The sequence below is a fragment of the Garra rufa genome, chromosome 20 (genome assembly GCF_049309525.1).
Source record: "Garra rufa chromosome 20, GarRuf1.0, whole genome shotgun sequence".
Classification (NCBI taxonomy): domain Eukaryota; kingdom Metazoa; phylum Chordata; class Actinopteri; order Cypriniformes; family Cyprinidae; genus Garra; species Garra rufa.
The window spans coordinates 10,307,266-10,330,228 of NC_133380.1; the positions used below are offsets into that span (position 1 = coordinate 10,307,266).

Consider the following 22,963-nt stretch of genomic DNA (forward strand, 5'->3'; position numbering starts at 1 on the left):
AAAGTTTTTGAATAGTAAGATATTTTATGTTTTTAAAGAAGTCTCTTCGGCTCACCAAGCCTGCATTTATTTGATCCAAAGTACAGCAAACAAAAGTAAAATTTAGAAATATTTTTACTATTTAAAATAGCTGTTTTCTATTTGAATATATTTTAAAATGTAATTTATTCCTGTCAATTTTTAGCATCATTACGTCACATGATCCTTCAGAAATCATTCTAATATTCTGATTTGCTGTTCAAGAAACATCTATTATTATTATAATGTTGAAAATAGCTGAGTATCATTTTTTCAGGTTTCTTTGATGAATAGAAAGTTCCGAAAAACAGCATTTATCTGAAATAGAAATCTTTTGTAACATTATAAATGTCTTTATCATCACTTCAATCAATTTAAAGCATCATTGCTAAATAAAAGTATTAATTTCTACAATTTCTTTCAAAAAAAAAAAATATTATACTGACTCCAAGCTTTTGAATGGTATAGTGTATAACGTTACAAAAGCTTTTTTATTTCAGATAAATGCTAATCTTTGATTTTTTTTTTTTTCAAAAAAGAATCCTGAAAAAATTTACTCAATGTTTTAAATATTGATGATGATAATAATAATAATAATAATAAATATTTCTTGAACAGCAAATCAGCATATGACGACTGGAGTAATGATGCTGAAAAATTAGCTTTGTTCACAGAAATAAATTACATTTTAAAATATAATTAAATAGAAAACCGATATTTTAAATAGTAAAAATATTTTAACATTTTACTGTTGGTAAGCTTGATGGCTTGGTAAGCAGAAGAGACTTCTTTAAGAAACTTGAAAAATCTGAAAAGTTTACTAATCTACTAACGACTAAAAATAATATCATATATTATAATATAGTATAATATATAATATAATATAATGCAATATAATATAATACAATATTATATAATATTGCCCAGGACATCAAAGTTTTCGATTTATTTTCTATTTATTGATTTTTATTAAAATAAAATAAAAAAATCCATAAAAATAATAAATATCTGATTTTTAACTATTTACTGACCTTGGCACACAGTTTTCCCCCTGATTGTATGGTTGTCACATGACAAACAAAATGCTTTCTGCATTTTGGTTACAATACACTTTGCTTTTAAATATTAAAAATACAGAATTAGTTTCACTAATTTTATATATCTGATCTGATATATATAACACAATTTTTACCAAACCTCAAGATCAAGAATATCAGCCTTTCAGTGAGACTTTTGCTTCTTTTTTACAAGCTGACAGTTACAGCACACTGGCATTTCATCAAGTCATTGACTGTGTCTCTCAAACCCTACTGGGCTTAGACAGCATTTCTGGGTATCATGGGCGCGTTCAGTCTTTTGGGGCATAGCAGAGACCTTCCTCTTCAAGCATTCAAGTTTTTAAATCTGCAAGCCCTCCTAGGATGCTCAAAAATGCTGTCTGGGTAGACACCGCACCAGGATTTGAGACATTTACAGAAGGAAACTTTCTGCTGTTACTAAGCGACAGAAAGTATTTACACACTAATATTCAAATAAACCACACAATGAATTATCGGATGTATGCTGTAACAAATTATTATATTTAGAAATACATATTTAATGTCATAATTTGTCACAGGGGAAACAGTTTTAACGTTACATACGTCCTTTGAGCAATAATAATGTCACTGTTATAAGACTACGAGTAAAATGTGGGTCACAACGGACTAAAAATATATGAAACTACGACACGTGTCGCCTGACAGATGAAATGAAATCTATAATCTTACAATATTAAAAAACGTTCAGTCTTACCGGACGGATTTTCTTTGATGGTGATGAATAACTGAGAAACGTCCTTCAGAAGAAGCTCCCCCCGTAACTGTTAGTTTACCTCAGATAAAACATGTAACACCACAAAACTTGAAGATGGGGATGTGAGGACCGTCCTCTATGAATTACTGCCGTTATTCTCATTGACTTGGAGACCGTGAGTCGGTTTTGATGGGTTTTTTAAAGTGGGCTGTAACGACTCTTCAGTTTCCCCGCCTCCGATTGTCTAGACCGAGCCGCGGCCAATCAAATCATTCCATGGAATCTTCGTCACACACTGGACGCAACGCTCCCTTGAAGCCTGGAAGCGCTATTGTGCGCTCAGCGTGCGGCGCGTCGCGTCGCCCGCTTGCATTTGATTGGTCGACTAGGTATTAATGGAGGCGACGTCAGAATTCAGTCATACGCAACCGTCGACCGCTCACTTGCTGTGCAGCTGATGAAGTGTTGATGGACGCGAGAAACGAGGCACGAGCTATCTATCTATCTATCTATCTATCTATCTATCTATCTATCTATCTATCTATCTATCTATCTATCTATCTATCTATCTATCTATCCTGCACATGATACTTTCAATAATTCATTCATTGATACATTTATAATAATATCTCTGATTTAGGAAAATATTAATTGTATTTGAACCTAGAAGGAGATATCTAAAATTATGCTATATATACTTTAAATGATTAATATTTACATTAACTGTAACATATTACATATTACATTTTTGCTATCTCCAGACAACTGAATATATATATATATATATATATATATATATATATATATATATATATATATACGTATATGAAAAATCTGTGAATGTGTTTGCCACAAAATTCTCCAAAATTCATCCTAATCAATTGGATGTGATGTAGAACAGCCTTTCCCCCCTCTGGCTCAGATTTTCTACAGCATGTGCATTCTGTTGATTAGGAAGAATTGTGGTTAATTTGGATTCAGATACAGGTCATTATGGAATGCATTAGGCCTGCAAGCTATTGGAGAGGTAATCAGCATTTAACTCTGTATGTGTGCATGTTTTAGAAGGACTATGGTAAGGGTGACAGCATGTGTTCAACGTATGGAAATAATAGACACAAGTCTTATATCCGGCATGTGGCCACATAGCATGGATATACAATAACGACAAATCCCCAACAATTCGATGACTTCAAAGACCGGTTTAATATTGAGCGTGGATGTCACACAGTGCCGTGGCTATGGGGAGCGAGATCTTAAAGGCAGAGGCATATCCCGACCACTGTGCCCTGCTGTACTGGTCCCAGGTGCGTCAGTACAGCTGCGTCCATACCACGCATGTAGCACAGCAGTGAGGATCTCCGGATAGCCTTTGGGGGAAAGTTAAAGGGGCCACTGTGTACCTCCGCACAGTCGGAGACCGAAATACTCATATCCTTAACAACCTTACTACCAGGAATTATGAGAATTCAGATTTAGCCTTTTATAAGTATGAGGGGACTGTTTCTGTGTACATTGAAATACAGTTGAAGTCAAATGTTTACATACACCTTGCAGAATCTGCAAAATGTTAATTCTTTGACCAAAATAAGAGAGAAGAAAAAACGTTAGTTCACAAGAGAAAATAATAGTTGAATTTATAAAAATCACCCTGTTTAGAAGTTTACATGCTCTTGATTCTTAATACTGTTGTACTTGAATGATCCTAAGCTGTGTTTTTTTGTTTTTTGTTTAGTGATAGTCTTTCATGAGTCCCTTGTTTCTCCTGAACAGTTTAACTGCCCACTGTTCTTCTGAAAAAAATCGGAAAAATCCTTCAGGTCCTACAAATTCTTCATTTTTTCCACATTTTTGTGTATTTGAACCCTTTCCAACAATGAATGTATGATTTCAAGATCCATCTTTTCTCACGGAGGATAAATGTGGGCGAATACTACATTTTTAAAATTTAGTATTGCCCTTCAGAAGCTACAGAAGATACTTCACTTTTTGAATTTGAAGATCAGCGTCAATTTAACTTATTTTGTCTTCTGGGAAACATGTGAAGTATTCTGTAGCTTCTGAATGGCATTACTAAATTAAAAAAATATATATGATATTTAGGCAAAATAAGAAATGTATACATCTTCATTCTGTTCAAAAGTTTACACTCCTGGCTCTTAATATATTGTTTTTCCTTCTGAAGCATCAGTGAGCATTTGAACCTTCTATAGTAGTTACATATGAGTCCCTCAGTTGTCCTCAGTGTGAAAAGATGGATCTTACAATCATACAGTTATTGTTGGAAAGGGTTCAAATACACAAATATGCTGAAAAACCAAAGCATTTGTGGGACCTGAAGGATTTTTCTGAAGAACAGCAGGCAGTTTAACTGTTCAGGATAAACAAGGGACTCATGAACAACTATCACTAAACAAAACAAAAAAACAGTATTAAGAATCAAGCGTATTTAAACTTTTGAACGGGGTCATATTTATAAATTCAACTATTATTTTGTCCTGTGGACTATATGTAAACATCTTTTATGTGAAATATCTTATTCAGGTCAGTACTAAAAAAAAGTCCCTCTTATTTTGGTAAAATAATCAACATTTTGCAGATTCTGCAAGGTGTATGTAAACTTTTGACCTCAATTGTATGTATATTTAATGATTGAAGTATACACTATAAAAATTGTATGCATGTATTTAAAAAAAAGGTGAAAATATGCTATAATTAGTACAATAGAGGATCTATAAATGAGAGCAAATGCGTAAACTATAACACTGATAATGATATGATGATTTTTAGCACTTGAATTTTTATAAATAAGGAATTTCTCAAAGAACATAGTAAAAAAATCGCAAAAGCTTGGATACAATAATTCATATTGAGTAAAATAACATAAAGCACGCTGCTCTTACTTAGATATGACATAAATAGTAAATGCAGCATGCTACAATGAAAAAATAAAATGGTGTAGGATTTACATGGAAACAATTTTCACTCAAAAACTGTGACTAAATAATTCTAAAAAATAGTGACACTGAAACGAACATTAATTTTTTTAAAGTTTAAAAGACCGAAAACAGTATTTTCCTATAAAACATACTCCAAAAATCTTTAAAAAACATATATTTTGTAATAAAAGCCTGCTTTTTAGAAGACGTTATTTGTTAAACTTGAAACTAAAGCATTTTTCTGTGAGATTAAAATGAATCTTAATGTTTTAAATGAATAAAGGGTACAATTTAAACATGAAAAAAGCACTAGATCTTACATTTTCATGTTTTTCAGTTGTTTAAATGTGACAGCACTTTTGCTAATTCTCTCTGACTGTAGGCTACTCCTGCTTTGATTCATTTTCGCAACAGGCGCAGGCCACTGCCGTGGTGAGATAATTACTTTAGACACAAGTAGGCTGCATATCCCACCCACAACATGTACTACTCATGTAAATTCAGGTCCGTTACACATTTCTGTTAACCAGCAGCATGACTCTTTTTGTATGATGCAACCATCGACAAAAAATGGGGACGTACAGTAACGTCACTGATGCAGCTTGGCCCAGCACCCCTAATGAAGACAACGAGGGAGGGGGAAAAAAAATCCAGCACAGATAATTAACTCCATTGAACATGTTGTGCTACTCCTCTTGTTGGACGTAGCGATCAAACTCAATCAAGGTCAGTTTTTACAGCCCTCCCCAAATTCTGATGGGGGAGGGAATTTTTTTTACACGTTTTCTGAAGAAACATTTCTCGGAAACTGTTAGTGTACAGCATAATACAGGATTCTAATTACATTTTGCTGGAAGGATTACATAATCCCTTGCATGTTTTTTTAAACAATGAAAAGAAGCCAACATGTTTAATTTTGTTATTTTAAGAGAAGCCATCAGAATTATGTGGCCATATAACCAGGTTATGGGTTATAAAATTGAAGAGATTTTAATCTAAACCATTCTTTCATACTGTAGTCATGGAAAAACACTTGCCACGTGGCTTTTCTTTGGACAGAAGCAGGCTTTACTACCAAACAATAGTGAAACACTAATCATGTCTGACAGTGACAACTTCGGGCTTATGTTAATCGAGACCTCTGGCACCATGCCTTAAAACTAAGACATTATGAATTCATATTACATAGCAGAGCTAAATTAGCCTTGTGTTCATAAAGACAAAAAAGTCATTAGCATTTTGTATTTTTAGTATCATAAATGGAGAAATTTGCCAGTGCATCATTACCTCAAGAGAATAGTTCGCAGTTATGAATAAACTTGACGTTTCAATTTCAAACTTAGATTCTCTCTTTCATTTTCTCATTTTTATGAAACGATATCGATTTTAAAATCGCAAGAATTCAGTCTAGGCTGTTTTCAGTTAATGAACAGAACATTGTAATGTTCCTCCCATCCAATAAATTGCAATAAGCTTTGTAATTTGTTACTTTTGAGATGAAACTAAGTCTCAGATTTCAAATTCTGTCTATTTATTACAATATTCAAAGAAAAAATGCCGTTTTGGTGTTTAACGTGGTGTGACAGATCCCTGTGGCACCCCAGTTCACTGCTTTAATACCATTTACAGTCTGAAATAAACATGAATGAACATCCAAAAGTATAACTTTTTGAAATCCTGTCTAATGCATTAGCTCATCCGGTGTTTTAACCGTGGAAAGATGTCTATAACAGTTTGTAAACAAGGTCACATTCACCAAGAAAAAACTCTAGAGAGGAGCATTATGAACAATGAAACAAACATGATATTTTTGAAACTGTGAAAGACTGAAAAAGTATTTTCTTGTAAAACATACTCCAACAACCTTTGCTTTATTTATGATTTTGAAACTTTTTTTTTACAGTGAAGTATGATCTATTCCAAAGGAATTTCTATCCTATTCCATTCAATACAAATGCTTTGTGTAGTAAAATCCTGCTTTTACAAGATGTTATTTCTTGAACTTACACAGAAACTACAGTATTTTTCTGTGAGAAAAATATATTTATGTTTTAGATGTTTTGACAACAGGTGAAAAAAGGCACAATTTAAACATGAAAAGCACTAGATTAAACGTTTTCATGTTTCAACCGTGGAAAGATGTCAATATAACAGCTTGTAAACAAGGTCACATTCACCTCAGAAAAACAAAACATATATTTTTGACCATAAACTCATTAGTCAACAAGAAACATGAACTCTAGAGAGAAGCATTTTGCTAAATATAGCCTATGCACCATGTAACATATTCATTAGGCTATAAATTTTACTGTTCTTCAGTATTTAAGTTTGAATAAATCCATCAAGTTTTTATGATAGCCACCATTTCAATGTTTATATATATATTTTTTTTTAAACGACTTGGAGTAGAAATGAGTAGTTCACTTTCAGAACAAAAAATTACAGAAAATGTATTGTCATCCAAGATGTTCATGTCTTTCTTAATTCAGTTGTAAAGAAATTATGTTTTTTGAGGAAAAAAAATCAGGATTTCTCTCCATATAGTGGACTTCTATGGTGCCCCCGAGTTTGAACTTTCAAAATGCAGCTTCAAAGTGCTCTAAATGATCCCAGCCGAGAAAAAGGGGTCTTATCTTATCATGTTGTTCTTCCGATCATTTTGCTAGATAAGACCCTTCTTTCCTCGGCTGTGATCGTTTAGAGCCCTTTGAAGCTGCATTTTGAAAGTTCAAACTCGGGGGCACCATAGAAGTCCATTATATGGAAAGAAATCCTGAAATGTTTTCCTCAAAAAACATAATTTCCTTACGACTGAAGAAAGAAAGATATGAACATCTTAGTAATACCAACTGACTCTCATGTATATATGTACTCATTTTATAGCACCTAAAATAGCTATATTAGGCACCTATATAAACCTTTAGTAGCAAACACTTTGAAGGTTATTTCAGGTTACTATAATACCCAGAAACAAGTGAGACTATAAAAGCTCTCAGATCTAATGCTAAGAAATGAAACAAAAGAAGGTGCAGCACCTCTAAACATTGCATAATACAGTGTACAGCAGCAGCACAATCAGTCTTTGAACGGTTTATCAACATTAGACATCTGTCATACCACAAACGTCATGTTTGTTGTTCTTCTCTGGATATCAAAGGTCAGAGATCACTTTCACAGAGTAAGTTCAGAGAGCAGACCCCCCCACCCACCCACTCAAACCCCCTCGCTCCCCCCTCAGGTCTTCACACGGCCCGCGCCGCGGTGCTCGGATGCTCCACTGGGAACAAAGAACCGCTGAGCATTGTTCCACCCCGTGTGCGGAATTCCGCAAGCAGGCCAGGTGCACCTCCATTAGGGCTCAGACATGATGAGGAGGCCCCGGGGGGCCCCGAGAGTGCGGCTGGAATTCGATTGAAAGTGAAGCACAAATGAAAACCTGAACAAGTTCAGATTTGAAAGATTACGGCAGTCTGCAGACACAAACAGAGACATAAAAACATGCTAAATTTAAACCAGGGATGCTTGGAAATTTACAAAACAACAAAAGTGTAGGTGCTTGCGGAAAGCTACAGATGAACCTGCTGATATTGACACTGCTGGAAATAGAAGCAAAGTTCAGCAAGGTGATGAAGTTCATCCTATGGTAAATATGACCTCATATGCCACCACTACCCGCTGTATGATTCATTTAAAGCCATTCAGAAATAGTTTTCAAGACTTATCAGAGATATTAGATGTCTAGAACAATTTTTTCAAAGCAATACATTTAATTTATGAATTTATAAATTACCAAGACTTTGGTCATGTTGCATAACAACCTAACTGTGCAAGGGAACAATATGTGACAAGTTTGTACTGTATTATAATGAAAGAGAAATTCTAGGGAACACAAAGTCGATCAGCAAAAGCGCAACTCACACAAAACAAATCCATCATATATATTGTGGTTATACAAACCCAACATCAAATAGACAAATAAAAATGTTGAATGTGACATTCATCAGTCTTAGAAAGCATTAAGCAACACTTAAATATGTATAAATGTCATATGTATTATATTGCATGTAATGAAATCATGCATGCATCTATAACTGTTTATTAGCGTATTAAAAGTGATAATGTCAATATATAATGTAATACTTTTAAGTTATAGGATTTTTTTTAAATAACACAGCTATGTCATAATTTTTCAACCCCTATTCAACACTGCTTTTTTTTGTAACTCAAATGTATGCTAGGTACAACAGTCTTAAAACACAATTAAACCTTTAGAAACTCTTTTAGAAAACAGAATTAGCTTAAGCTGTTACATCTACATACATTTAGCCCAATCATGTGCTGAAGTTGAGTAGCAAATATGGCAAAGTCAACAGAGCTCTCACAAAAGCTATAAAGAAGAAATAACTGTATTACTTTCTAAGTCAAAGGCTATATAAAGATTTCCAAGACATCAAAAGTTCCTATAGAGACACAGCTGGCAGCCTTATTCCTTAGCGGAAAAGTTGTGTTCCACCAGAAAACTTTTGAGGGTGTTGAAGAAACAGCTGAGGAAAAACCTGCAATGTACAACCAAAGACTTTCAAGATGACCCAATTAAAAGTGGAAAAAAATTTCAATGCAGAGTATAAGATGAACACAAGACAAGCAAGACTTTCATGTTGAGGCATCTTGGCGAATGCTACTCTTGATCAAGAAGAACTTAAAATGCTGACTATAAGCTCAAATTCATTTGGATAGACCTGTGGAGCTCGGGAAGAATGTTTTATGGAGTGATCTGACCAAACTGGAACTTTTTGGACCTATGGATCAGCAGTACGTCTGGTGCAAAAAAGGCAAAGCTTATAAGCAGAAGAACACACATCTCTGTCGTTAAACTTGGATGTGTATCAGTCCTGTTATGGGGTTGTTTTACTGTAGCAGGAAGTGTAAATCATGACTGTATGAAGGAAATCATGGATTCTTTGAAGTATCAGTCCATTTTGGCAAGAATTGTGATGCCTTTGGTGCAAAGTCTGAAGCTGATGATCCTGCAGGACCATCATCCCAAAGTACACATCCAAATCTACTTATGCTTGGTTCAGGGTTCGGTCGTAGAATGTTCTTGAGTGGCCTGTTCTGTCTCCAGATTTGATTCTTCTTGAGTCGCAAAGTGAAAACCAAAGATTTGATCTGAGAGCTTTTCCAGGCCAGGAATGGGTGAAGGTTGCAGTAGGAAGCTTCTAAGCACTTTTAAGCAGCGTTTATTTGTGGTTTTAAAGAATAAAAGGTTCTGCACCAAATTTGACTTTTGGGGGTTGAATAATTTTGAACATGAACATTTAGAGCCAATTCTATTTTTTTTTTTCATTATTCACCAACGTTCACAGAATTACTCAAATGTGTCTTAAAGGAGTAGTTCACTTTCAGAACAAAAATTTACAGATCATGTACTCACCCCCTTGTCATCCAAGATGTTCATGTCTTTCTTTTTTCAGTCGTAAAGAAATTATGTTTTTTGAGGAAAACATTTCAGGATTTCTCTCCATATAATGGACTTCTATGGTGCCCCCAAGTTTGAACTTCCAAAATGCAGTTTAAATGTGGCTTCAAAGGGCTCTAAATGATCCCAACCGAAGGAAGAAGGGTCATATCTAGCGAAACGATCGGTTATTTTCTAAAAACATTTACAATTTATATACTTTTTAATCTCTACACAGAGTACACACAGAGCTAAAAAAGATGAGAATTTGAGGTTAAAAAGTATATAAATTGTATTTTTTTTTAGAAAATAACCAATCGTTTTGATAGATAAGACCCTTCTTTCCTCTGTTGTGATCGTTTAGAGCCATTTGAAGCTGCATTTTGGAAGTTCAAACTCGGGGGCACCATAGAAGTCCATTATATGGAGAGAAATCCTGAAATGTTTTCCTCAAAAGGCATAATTTCCTTACGACTGAAGAAAGAAAGACATGAACATCTTGGATGACAATGGGGTGATTACATTATCTGTACATTTTTGTTCTGAAAGTGAACTGCTCCTTTAATAAACTTTCTCTAAAATGTACTGATGCCTTTGTTGGATTGTTTTCAGAAAATGTTGTTCTCTGCAGTATTATGTCTTCCAGGTCAAGGGGTTGAATAATTTCGATTGCAACTATAGACACAGCACATATTTAAAGCAAAGTATTTCACAAAAACAATTATAAAACAATAAATATATCATCCATATTTCCATTCAAATAAACATTGATAAACTCTTCCTGGCTCAGAAAACTGAATTTACTTTGATATTATCTAATGCAATTACACGAATTTGTCCAAATACTGTACATCATCTAATCCAGCTAAACGCATGAGAAATATGCAAGAGCCAAAAAACACAAACTGCCTCTTAGATTTAACACAACCAAAACCCACAGTTACTCCCACTGAGAAAGACATACAAAAGAGTCTTTTCCGACCAGATCCACTGTAGCATCACATGAAGGGAAACATGTAGTGGGAGAAACATGAATCTGCAGTAGTAAAAACTGTGGGAAACATAAGCAATAATAACCTCAGTGTTTTGAAAACAAGTACTGGCATGACAAATTGCCCGTCTCATCAGTTTGTCCAAAGCTCAAAGCATGTTTTGTTTTTATACCCAAAATAGTATTTCCGAAATGAGAGGTTACATAAAAGCTTTGTAATTATCCTGTGCGTTCGTGTATTCAATTCAAACTTTTTTTTTTTTGTTCAAACACTGACTGTAACAACAAATGCAGGTGGTAACAATTGAACAATCTGAACTATGATACATTGTACACAAATTGTAACATCCTGTTATGGTGATCTGATACATTTTAAATTAAAAGTTTCCATTTACACAGAAAATGAATCCAAAGCCTGGAGTTTATCCAGTGGAAAAAAAATCAGGTCAAATAGTTTTAGGGCAAAGAGCTTCAATTCTCCCAAAACGTATGCTGTCTAGTGAGACGCAGTGGGTTTATTTAGCTAGAGCGGATAAGATGCAACCCCACAGAGTCTTGCAGGTAAAACCAGATTAAAAAAAATAATAAAAATGTTATCTTCCACAAATGAAGTCTGTGTCTGCGCTTTATAGAGTTTATTGGGTTCAGATGTTGTCCATTTAGACAGCTGCAAGAACCGTATGAGATGAACTATCGGCTTCAATCACTCCTACATGGCTTTTTATATACAGTATTATATGTTTTCTTTGAGTCTCATCTGTTTCAGGGTTATCGGGGACATTCAAATGAAGCCAAAATGCAATACGTGCAAAAGTAGAATATTTAAACGGATCATAAAATGAAAAATCTTCATAGATCCTTTGAAATAAAAGAACTTAATGTGCTATAAAAACACTTATTGAACAGTTGAACATGCTAACACATACATAGCAACCCACATTACACATAGAAAACACATATGAGCCGTTTCAGCCGCTTCAGTCAAACTGAGCTAAAAATGGCCTAAGGTGCTGCATGTGGTGTTAAAAACACCCTGTTTCCATAACGTTGTAGGAGATTCGGGCTTAATTTCGATTTTCATCAGCTAAACAGTTGCCATTTGGATAAATGGGAACAATGATTCCCAATAATGAAAAATGTTTCTTGAGCAGCAAGTCAAAATTATGAGAATAATTTTATTTTCAGTATTTCAACTTTATTCTCGTAATTTCAATTTTATTCTCGAAATATTACAACTTCAATCTCGTAATCTTACATTTTTTTTATTCTCTTACATTTATACTTATTCTAATAATATTTCAAATATTCTCGAAATATTAAATAAAATCACTTTATTCTCGTAATTTCAACTTTATTCTCAAAGTATTTCAACGTTGTTCTTGCAATATTTAGACTTTATTCTCATAATTTCAACTTTATTTTTTAAATATTTTGACTTATTCTCAAAGTATTTTGACTTTATTCTCGTAATATTTCAACTTTATTGTTGCAATTTCGACTTTATTCTTCTAATATTTCTGCTTTATTTTCCTAATTTTGACTTTATTCTTCTAATATTTCTGCTTTATTTTCCTAATTTTGACTTTATTCTCAACGTATTTCTCAAAATATTTCAGCTTTATTCTCATAATTTCGACTTTATTCTCGTAATATTTCAACTTTGTTCTCGCAATTTTGACTTTATTCTCAAAATATTTCGGCTTTATTTTCATAATTTTAACTTTATTCTCATAATATTTTGGCTTTATTCTCTAAGTATTTTAACTTTATTCTCGTAATTTAGATTTTGGAGGAGAACACATCCATAAACTGTCTGACCAGGTGCTGCAGCTCGGTCTTCTGGGCAGCCGACAGGTGGGGATTCATGTCGACAACCAAGGGATCGGTGAGACTGAGGGCGGCGACCTGGTCCCGGGTCCCTTGCCACTTCTTCAGTAGGTTGATGTGAAATAATTGTTCTGCTTGTCTCCTTCCAGGTTGGCGCAGGCGGTAAGTAACCGGTCCAACCTTCTCCACGCCTTGCCATGACGCCAGGAACTTACAGGCGGAGGTAGGGACCAGAACCATGACCCTGTCTCCCGGCTGGAACTCCCGTGGTTGGGCTGCCCGATTATAGTGGCGTTGTTGGGCCTGCTGTGCCTTGCTGAGGTGTTCCCGGACTAATGGCATGACGCGGTCGATCCTCTCCCTCATCTGCTTGATGTGATCGACGACAGTGCGGTGGGGGGCAGGCTGCTGCTCCCAAGCTTCCCGAGCAACATCCAGCAGCCCCTGTGGCTGGCGGCCAAACAGGAGCTTGAAGGGGGTGAAACCAGTTGAGGCTTGGGAGACCTCACGGATGCCGAAGAGGCCATAGGGGATCATGAGGTCCCAATCCCGCTTGTCCTCCTCTGCTACCCTTCGGAGCATATGTTTGAGGGTTTGATTGAAGCGTTCCACGAGTCCGTCGGTCTGCGGGTGGTAGACGGTCGTCCTCAACTGTTTCACCCGCAGCAGCCTGCAGAGATCAGCCATTAGCCGGGACATGAACGGTGTTCCCTGGTCAGTCAGGATCTCGGCCGGGATGCCAACCCGGCTAGCCAACAGAAACAGCTCCTGGGTGATGGCTTTCGCTGTGGCTTTCCGCAGGGGGACTGCTTCTGGATACCGGGTGGCGTAACCCACAATGACGAGGATATATTCATGTCCTCGGGCAGACTTAGGCAACGGCCCTACAAGATCCATTCCGATCCGCTCGAAGGGCACTTCAATGATAGGTAAGGGAATCAGCGGGTTGGGGGGAGGAGTCCTGGGCGCCGTGCGTTGGCAGGTCGGGCAGGCCTTGCAGAATCCCTTAACGTCGGCCTCCAGGCCAGTCCAGTGAAAACGATCCCGGATCCGCTGGATGGTATTTGCTGCTCCTAAGTGACCTGCCATCGGATGGGAATGGGCTAACTCCAGGATGGTCTCAGTCTTCGTTCGTGGTACGACTAAAAGTTCCTTCTCCTCCCCCCTTCGCTGGGCGACGCAGTATAGCAGACCCCTTCGGACAATGAAGTGCGGGAGAGGATGGGGCCGTGGGAGGATGTCGTTACCGTCAACGGCTCTAACTTGGCCCCAACAATGTTGCCCCCCTCAACAAACGAGCCCCCCTCGCTAGCCTGCTGGAAGACATCATAGAAGAGGTTAGTATTATGAGAGGGGGACTCACCATCTCTCCCGCTGTCCGAAGCTGGCAGCGCTGGCCGGCGGCGGGGTCTTCTTGGCCGTCTGCGACGGCGACGGTTCCCTTCCGGGCTGGCGGGCTAAGCGGCAGCGGCAAGCAGGCGGTTGAACCCCGGCCAATCTCTTCCAAGCAATAGGGGGACTGGTAAGTTTTCCATCAATCCTGCCTCCACAGGCCAGGCACCATGGGTGGCAGCGATGTTCACGCGGCGAGCGGGAACTTGTTGGGTGTCCCCGTGCACACACGTGATCGGTAACTCTTTTGGTCATGGTGAGGAGGACACAGCTGGGCGTGGATGAGGGTGACCGCACTGCCCAAATCCAGAAGCGCCCGCACGGGCTTGCCGTTCAGCATGACGTCCGCCTCTGGAGCCGCAGGTGGGACGCGCTGATGGACGATGCAGCCTGCCAGCCAAGTCCACGGAGGTGTCGTGGGTTCAGCGGTGGACATTGGCTCGTCCATTGGAGAGGGAAAAGTCGGTCTGCCAACTGCGTGCGAGGTGCCCTCCAGCGTGCGTCGCTCCTGGACCACCCTCCGGGGAAACAGCGGCGCTCTCTCCCCAGTCTCCCGATGGTGAACAGCATCCGCCAGCTCGATCGCCTCCACAAGGGCGATGACCACTCGTTCCACTACCTGAACTGCAGTGGGTTCCCCATCCAGCAGCCAATGTTGAGCCAAACGAACAAGTTCAGCGGCCTGGGCTCGGGCTGGCACCTGGGCTTTAAACTCCCACTCATGAAACTGTTGCGCAGCGCAGATGGGGGACAGACCCAGCCTGGCGAGGATTTCGCGCTTCACTTCCGTGTAGTCTCCAGCTATCGCAAGGGGGAAGAGAAATAAGCCCGCTGAGCTTCACTGGTGAGGAGGGGTGCCAGCGCCAAAGCCCAATCTTCTATTGGCCATCCCTCTCGGTTAGCAGAATTTTCAAACATTTGTAGGTATGCTTCAACATCATCGTGAGCCGTCATTTTGGGTAAGAGCCGGGCAGCCCGCATTCGGGGGTCAGGTAGTGGAACCGGCTGGGCAGCTTGGGCACGGAGGGCAGCGAGTTCTTCTTCAGCTCTGCCCTGCCGAGTGGCCAGGTGTTCCACAATTTGCTCCTGGCGGATGCTTACTTCTGTAAGGCGCTGCAGCAGTTCGTCCAGCTTCATGGGGAGAGAGGGCGCCGATCGGTGCTGAGGGGGTGAACAGAAAAAAAAAAATTTTAATGCAGTGCAATGCAAACACTTGTGTGTGATTTCTCATGCAATTGCCCGCATTCTCCATCAGGTGTCACGGGTGAGAAATCACACAACAAGGTCGCTCGGTCAAATAGCCCCGGAGGGTGGATTTATTTAAATACTTTTTTAAAAGTGAAGGGAAAAATAAGGTGAGTGCTGTCTTCGTGGCTGGTGCTCCTGTGAAGTCCTCGTGCTGGTGAAGGTGGGTGTCCAGGCGTGCTCAGTCGGGCTGTCGGTCGCTCGCTGTCTTCTGTTTGGCGAGAGAGAAAAGGTTAGTACCAGCACGTTCAGCATGAGACAGTTGTCTGTCGAAATGAGAGCGGTGGCGGCTTTTCAAGCCGCTTGATGATGGACTGCAGCTGTGACCGATCAGCCCGTGATGAGGACGTGCAGGTGCCGTGCGTGTATTGCCAGGGCGACGCTGATGAGCCCAGAGAGACTCGTCACAATATTTACATTTTTGCAACCCTGTAAACGGATGTTAGGAAATAAACCCTCTCATTACTCAAAATGCCTATTTCCAAACCAGTGGTGGTAAGAGGTCAGTCTATAATCAAAATTTGCATGAATATACTTGCATCGTATTCAATGTTTAATGCTAACGCACAAAACTCCTATTTCCTGGCTCATAACACAATACACAGACAAGGAAAAATTATAGTGACCGCCGGTGGCTCAACACCCTCCACTGAGAAACCCAAAGCCTCTTCAAGTTCCCACTGAACTGAAGCCAGAGCACTAAAACTACAAAACAGAGCCACCCGAGGACAGACTGTTCCAAAGGGTCAGCGGGGAGGGGATGTGAGGAATTATGCCTGTGTAATGTGTCTAGATTTGTCTTGCACAATAAATGAAACCCGACCAAGTGATTTCAATTAGGCCAAAGGTACAAGTGAGAGTGTTAAAAATGCCTGGCTCTTCCTGTGCTGAGATACTTCCCACTGAAACAGGAAATTGGCACCTATGATTATTTTGATTAGTTATTGGTTCCTAAATGAACAACAGCCTTTAAAATGATTTAAAATACATATATAATAGCAATCAGGCAATAATTAGTTCAAATAAAGTGTCAAAAGCAAGTAACCATGTGGTTTTATTGAACTAAACTGTTAAAATAGATAATAGAGCTAATGTACATTATGCATTATAACAAATAACTGCAAAGAGTGTCACTGGTCTGATGATTGTTTTTACACTTTACTGCACGATCTAATCCTTTATTAATACTGACTAAACAAATTTTTAATTCAAATGTCCACTTAATCTTAAATATTTGGTCATTACCATTCCAGATGAACATTATAATAAACCCAAACTCACAACAATATGCAAAGATGGAGTTTGAGATGCTCAATGTTTGTGTGGAGCAGCATTTACTGTGAACGGAGCTACTCTGAGATGCAGAGATACATTCACACATGTAAATAATTAAAGTGCATATATTAAGCATCACATACATTTATTTCATTGAATCATAGCATTTGTGAATTCAAAATAGCATTATGCTTTATTATGATTTTGAATGGGTTTAATATATCCTGCAGCCTTGGAAAACAGTCTAATAATGCGTTTCATAGATTGTCATCTGTGGAATGTGCCACTTCTGGTATTCTACCGGTTACTCAACACAGGCAAAACGCAATTGAGGATTTTTTTTAAATCGAGTACTCAATTGAATCATGACGGCCCTGAAGCTAATGTGCCGCTTGTTTCATCTGTTGTCTACTATTCAGGGATCCTGAAAGAGAAACACGTGTCCAGTAGCGGAGTCTCTGCTTGCAACCCATTGTAACTAATGATCGTTTTCTGGTAAATCAATCTCTTTGGAAGCAGCGAGGATCAAATGCCCTCATGTGACTATCTGTGTTCCACAACAGTGTCCCACTTTCTCAAGGGATTCGGTGGCCTCTGAGGGACACTGGCATACATTCATCTGAGAATTGTTGTGCTTAAAAAGACCTTAACCTTTCCATTCTATGAGAACGAATCAGATGGGTCTCAGATGAGAACAGCACTAACATAATGATTGATGAGTTCAGCGGTCCTCTTTGTCTTGGAAAGATGGCTGTCTGGATTGTAAGTGGGAGTGGGAAACAAAACTAAGAATTCAGCTCATTCCTCTATGTCATCAATAAGGAAACTCAATGTTAGCAGTGTTCTTCTAACTTTTTGGATCCGTTTTTCAAGTCTGGATCACAGTTTATACTACACTAATGTTCATTATCAATTATTGTTAGTATTTTATTGTCAATAGTACTGCTATTGCTTATAACACAAGTCATTCCGTATTATTTACGTGACAGATATGAATGTTAACTCAAACATTCTGCTTTGTTGAAAAGAGATGTGTTATTTGTTTTCAGACAGTGATCAGACAGCATAGCAACACCCTAGCAACCACACAACAATTCCGTTGGAACCATACAGAACACATAGTAACCACATTCGGTAACCACCCAGAACACCATAGCAACCACATTCGGTAACCACCCAGAACACCATAGCAACCACATTGCAAAGCCTTGGAACCACAATAACAACCACATAGAAACACCCTAGCAACCATCACATGGTAACACCCTAGAAACTACCCAGAGCACAACAGCTACCATTTACATTAGTAAAGCCATAGAATCACATGGCTTTGCTACACAGTTTGACATGGTTTAAAACTCATGTAACTTCGATTTATATATTTTCATATTTAAATCTACATCACACAATGATTTATTGTTTGATGAGTTAGTAAAAGCTTAGTCTGACCCATATTCCACCACCTGTTTTATTTACTGTTTTTAATTAGTCAGCGCACAGATTTGAACCCCAAAACATCAGTTATTAACCAGCTTGGCCTAAATGTATGGCACATTTAAGAAATACCGAACCGATAATAGGACCAGAACTCACAATCATCACCGACAAGAGATGAAAGCAAGACAGAGCAAAAAGAGGTTATCTGAAGTTGCCTTGTGTTGCTGATTTCATCAAAGCTCACACAGCTGTGAAGTCAAAAAGGATGTGAATGATTTAACGGGCTATGACAGACACGTCTTCCTGTTAAATCAAAGATGTCATCAGGTGCCCAATGCAGTTTTAGCACAGAGAAAATGATGACACTTCAGCACGGGGGCCTCAATAGATTATATAATAGATATGTGACAGAATAAATCATGCACTAAAGAAAAAATGTCAAAAAACATCACATTCTTGCATTTATAACGTCAAACGTAAAGCTTAAAAGCATTTTATTGACTCTTATCACAATTTATTCCCAGACAGACAGTTGTGGATAAATGTTTTAACCAATCATCATAAATACACAGGGAACAGACAGTTACTATAAAGCCACAAAACCACAGTCAATAACTCTGGATAATGGCTTGAGATCTCTGCTAGTATTGATTGTTAGCCGACTGGATATCTTTTGTTTTTGTCACAGCATATAGGACATTCTCTCTCTCAGACTTTCAGACTATGGCTGCAGACGGAAGAAAAGAACATGGAACGCCACAGGCACTACGACTATGCTATAATCTATAAAATATTAGCTGACCCCATGCTGCTTCAAGATGAGGGAGAATTAAATACAGGTCATGGGGAGCACTGATTCTCTGAGTTATTTGTTCCAGGTTCATTTTTAATAAATTCCTCAATAGCCCCTGAGCATAAAAACTGCTACTGCTAAAACTGTATTGAGAATAGAAACGGAGTGCTGGGTTGTGTTAAAAGGAGAAAACATAAAGAAAATTGATACGCTTCTGAGCCCAGACTAATCTGATGGTAAGACCCAAGCATTTTTACTTTTCTTGTAAAGGTTAAAGAAAAAGGAGACCTCATAATTACATTCATAATTGTAATAAAAATAAAGGTCAAATTGAAATCTCATTTTTAGACCTTGTTACAATTAAGGTCAAACATTTACATACACCTTGCAGAATCTGCAAAATGTTAATTATTTGACCGAAATAAAAGGAATTATACAAAATGCATGTTATTTTTTATTTAGCACTGACCTGAAAAAGATATTTCACATAAAAGACTTTTGACCTAGTTTAAAAGTGTCAGTACACTTGATTCTTAATACTGTGTTGTTACCAGAATGACCCACAGTTGTGTTGTGTTTTCTTTTCTTTTTTTGTTTAGTGATAGTTGTTCATGAGTCCCTTGTTTGTCCTGAACAGTTAAATTGCCTCCCTTCTTTAGAAAAATCCTACAGGTCCCACAAAGTCTTTGGTTTTTCAGCACTTTTGTGTATTTGAAACCCTTTCCAACAATGACTGTATGATTTTGAGATCCATCTTTTCACACTGAGGACGACTGAGGGACACATATGCAACTATTACAGAAGGTTCAAATGCTCACTGATGCTCCAGAAACACAATGCATTAAGGGGGTGAAAACTTTTTTAATTTGAAGATCCGGTTAAATTTAACTTATTTTGTCTTCTTTGAAACATGTACGTATCTTCTGTAGCTTCTGAAGGGCAGTACTAAATGAAAATAAAAAATAAAAAAATAGGATATTTAGGCAAAATAAGAAAAATCATCATTCTGTTCAAAAGTTTTAACCCCTGGTTCTTAATGCATTGTGTTTCCTTCAGAAGCATCAGTGAGTGTTTGAACCTTCTGTAATAGTTGCATATGAGTCCCTCGGTTGTCCTCAGTGTGAAAAGATGGATCTCAAAATCATACAGTCATTGTTGGAAAGGGTTCAAATACACAAAAATGCTGAAAAACCAAAGAATTTGTGGGACCTAAAATATTTTTTCCGAAGAACAGTGGGCATTTTAACTTTTTAAAAACAAGGGACTCATGAACAACTATCACTAAAAAAAAAAAATAAAAAAAAAAAAACAGCTGTGGATCATTCAGGTAACAACACAGTATTAAGAATCAAGGGGATGTAAACTTTTAAACAGGGTCATTTGTATAAATTCAACTATTATTTACACTTGTGGACTATATGTAAACGTCTTTTATGTGAAATATCGTATTCAGGTCAGTACTAAATAAAAAACAACATGCAATTTTATGTATAATTTTATCTTAATTTGGTAAAATAGTTATCCTTTTGTGTATGTAAACTTTTGACCTCAACTGTATTTACTATGTTAAAGTGTTTAAATAAAAATGAAAGGGATAGTTCACCCAAAAACGTCACCCTTGTGTCGTTCCAAAGTTCATCTTCAGCTAGGATATTCTCCTTGTGTCAGTTGCATTGCTGCCTAAGCAGGGTCAGAAAGCTCTCGGATTTAATCAAAAATATTGTAATTTGTGTTCTGAAGATGAACGAACGTCTTATGGGTTTGGAACAACATGAGGATGAGTAATTAATGACAGAATTTTTATTTTTGAGTGAACTGTCCCTTTAAGATTCTTTTAAGAACTGTTCATTGAAAGTTTCATTAACCAAAAATGGTTCTAAGACACTGCTTTTTTAATCTTTATTTTTATTTTTTAGTGAATTTTAATGCATTTCTCCAAAACAACAGAGCATCCATCCAACATGTATGATTTTCCTCAATACAAAAGCAGTAGGGGATTTTTTTCTCCCCTTGTGACAAAAACAATTGTCCATCCACAATGGCCTGTTTTACACTGCTCTGGACAGATCATGAAGAATGGAACAGAGCATGCATGAGGCAACGTCTGGGGACTCAGGCTGTATGAAGGAAGGCAATGTGTGAGATTGCCAGGCAGCCACCCACCAATCTGTGAAAATCTGCCTTCTCTTTAACTGCTTGAATTGAATATTACATGATCTGAAACGGTTTTTAAGAATTACCGGCTATAGAGAGTCTGCACCCACAAGTAGCAAATAACAAAAGAAGATAGTTTGACCCGCGCTTCCAACAAACACAACACAGACAGAAGCAATTACATAAGACAGCCAGTCAACGAGCAAAACCGCTCCAAGGAAGTAACAGACCGCCTACACAGCTTCAATAAATTCAAGAATGCCCTATTTATTTTACACACACACAATATAGCTGTTGTGTAAACGAAAGCAAGGGATTTCTAGCTTTAGGACGCTATAATTATCTCTCATATTCATCATATCCTAAAAGCGCCTTTATTTGACCTGACAGTTCCCAATTACAGCTAAACCGACCACACAGGCAAAACATAGCTTTAAAGGAATAGTTCTGATGCCGTTTCCAAACCCATAAGATTTTGTACTTATAACACAAAATTAGATGTTCACCACGTGCGACAGCAGCCCTCAATGATAAATGAAGGTGATAGGTGTGACATAATTTCCTCAGGATGTAGATTCAATGTACGTTAGTATTTTCCCATGCCAAAACCAGATGAGCTGATACAAGCTCAAAGGCCATTCACTATACAAAAGTCTACAGGTTGCTATCAGAGGGCAAAATCTTAAAGACAAGCCAGAGGAAAGGGCGAACAAGATGTAGAGGCAGGTGAGGTGTATGGAGTTTGTATTCATTTTATATTTTTGATAACATTACCCACTAAGGTGACAGTGATAAACAACAGATACTGCCACCTAGTGGTAAGTAAAAAACAAAATACGGTGTATGTATTTGTACAGTTGAGGTCAAAAGTTTACATACATCTTGCAGAATCTGCAAAATGTTAATTATTTTACCAAAATACGAGCGATCATACAAAATTCATGTTATTTTTTTATTTAGTACTGACCTGAATACGTTATTTCACATAAAAGACGTTTACATATAGTGGACAAGAGAAAATAATAGTTTATAATTTAAAAATTACCCTGTTCAAAAGTTCACAGACGCTTGATTCTTAATACTGTGTTGTTGCCTGAATGATCCACAGCTGTGTTTTTTGTTTTTGTTTGTTTGTTTAGTAATAGTTGTTTATGAGTTCATTGTTTGTCCTGAACAGTTAAACTGCCAGCTGTTCTTTAGAAAAAAATCTTTTGGGTTCCACAAATTTGTTTTTTTTTCAGCATTTTTATGTATTTGAAATCTTTCCAACAACGATGTATGATTTTGAGATCCATCTTTTCACACTGAGGACAACTGAGGCACTCATATGCAACTATTACAGAAGGTTTAAACGCTCACTGATGCTTCAGAAGGAAAAATGATGCATTAAAAGCCAGGGGTGAAAACTTATGAACAGAATAAAGATGTGTATATTTTTCTTATTTTGCCTAAATATCATATTTTTTTCATTTAGAACTGCGCTTCAGAAGCTACAAAAGATACTTACATGTTTTCCAGAAGACAAAACAGTCCCTCAGTTGTGCTCAGTGTGAAAAGATGGGTCTCAAAATCATGCAGTCATTGTTGGAAAGGGTTCAAATACACAAAAATCAAGCGTATGTAAACTTTCGAACGGGGTC

General features: G+C 37.7%; 1 protein-coding gene across 2 annotated transcripts in view; it reads right to left on the bottom strand.

The window, feature by feature from the left end:
• The window catches only part of slc38a3a (solute carrier family 38 member 3a), a 75,832-nt gene extending 73,850 nt beyond the window's left edge, over positions 1-1,982 (bottom strand). Inside the window, exon 1 of one of the 2 annotated variants that reach the window (XM_073825448.1) lies at positions 1,813-1,982. The gene's annotated coding sequence lies outside the window, so the exon portion shown is untranslated. The remainder of the gene's footprint in view (positions 1-1,812) is intronic. The other variant, XM_073825449.1, reaches the window with a different exon arrangement.
• Positions 1,983-22,963: the final 20,981 nt, after the last annotated feature.